Source organism: Chelonoidis abingdonii, unplaced genomic scaffold (genome assembly GCF_003597395.2).
Source record: "Chelonoidis abingdonii isolate Lonesome George unplaced genomic scaffold, CheloAbing_2.0 scaffold0521, whole genome shotgun sequence".
In the NCBI taxonomy this organism is placed as follows: domain Eukaryota; kingdom Metazoa; phylum Chordata; order Testudines; family Testudinidae; genus Chelonoidis; species Chelonoidis abingdonii.
The window spans coordinates 4,029-5,682 of record NW_027424782.1 but is presented as its reverse complement, the minus strand read 5'-3'; the positions used below and the strand labels follow the sequence as shown (position 1 = coordinate 5,682).

The 1,654-nt window shown below is 44.7% G+C and overlaps 1 non-coding gene across 1 annotated transcript; it reads right to left on the bottom strand.

Moving 5' to 3' along the window:
* Positions 1-1,345: 1,345 nt before the first annotated feature.
* On the bottom strand, positions 1,346-1,419 carry TRNAC-ACA (transfer RNA cysteine (anticodon ACA)). Its single transcript has one exon. It is a non-coding gene; the product is annotated as a tRNA-Cys (tRNA).
* Positions 1,420-1,654: the final 235 nt, after the last annotated feature.

Here is a 1,654-nt window from a genome sequence, read left to right as displayed (position 1 = left end):
TTCTCTTTTCCCCCCTCAAGCCCGAAAATAGAAAGAAACCCCCATTCTGGGCATAAAGAAACAACGTGTGTCCCCGCTGGTTTGTCGTATCTATAGGAGTGCGAGAACAGAAGTATCAAAGCGCGAGGAGATTTCCACGCCTGGGCGTGGTATTACAAGAAATTCTCGGATGCGGCAACCACAAGGACTATACTTCGCATTCCAATTGTGCTTCTGTTGTTACTTCACATTTTGTTTAGTTTATTTTGTTTTGTGAGTTTTGGATTTTCGTTAGCGGCTATCCCTCTTATAAGGTCTTGCAATGAGAATTGGATTTGCACATCACTCTAAAAATTTCCTTGTCTTGGGCTGTGGAAATGGATCCCTGCTTCCAAAGCGACTGAACAGACTCTCAGAATTATCCCCACGTCAAGCACCACGGGTCCACAGCTTAGTATACCCTCTGCTGAAATGGTATCACCATCTGCGGGCTTATCCCGTGATGCTGGTTGATGGCCTTTCTTCACTTCCGTCCTCTTCTGTGAAGCCATCCATGAATCATTGACTGCAACCTGGACTTGTCAATATGCCCATCATTTGATGCTGACGGGCATTGAACTGTTTTCAAATGAGTTCACGGCCATCCTCTGGATCTCGAATGTGGCTCTTCTGTAAAGAGCACATGTGCCATCAGAAGTTCAGGATGGGCAAGCTCCCAGAAAGACCGTGGTCGACCATTCATAGAGTATGAGGCTCTCATCAGAACTGTTTTAGTATTTTGTCGCGATCTAGTCACACCCTGTATATTTCATCTGCTTTGCGCTCAGCCACAGTCCCGCATTTGAGCAGCTTGAGTTCTGTACTGTTCGCCAGCATTGTAAAGGCGGTCTTCTTGCCGACTGAGGATGGATCATTCTGATATGCACGATGCAGGGGTGCTTTCAGCAAGTAAGGCCCTGGATTTCTGCATCATTTTAGTCAAATAAATCTTGGTTATTTTATTTTTGTAACAGGCTCCTGTCCAGCTCCAGTAGAGTTTTCAGTCCCTATGGCAACTTACTTACCAAATGTAATCCAGACTAGTCCATTCCTCCCAAGTGGATGTGGTTCTTGTTCTTCTGCACATTGTAGCCCGTGGAGGCCAAGGACCTGCAAATGTGTCTTCATGTGCCTCTGTTTTGTTGAAAACATAAACTAGACACTTAGAGGATTGGAAGTGATTTCAGCGGAGGGACATGTTTGCTAGGTTTTTATGCATTTGCACAGGAAAATGTTGAGTGTTTCTGTTCATTTCAGGCATCCCTATTTAGCGGAACTCCTGAACATACTGGAAATGGAATTACTTTTAATGAGGAAATAAGCTATGTGATGGGGTACTTAGATTTGAACCAAGGACTACTTGATCTGTAGTCAAACACTCTACCACTGAGCTATACCCCCATGACATTTATATTGGCAAGTCAGTGATCTTAAGGATTTTGAAGGACAGGCTCTGCCTCAGCAAGCTCCATTTCTATTCCCGCACCACAGGGGTTTTAAAAATGGGATTTGATTAAACTTTATATACACATGTAGACACCACAGCTTGCACACCCACCAACATAGCTTCCCCCAGTGACATAGCTACCACCTCTCGGGGAGATGAGTTAACTACACGGACAAGACAGCTCTTTCC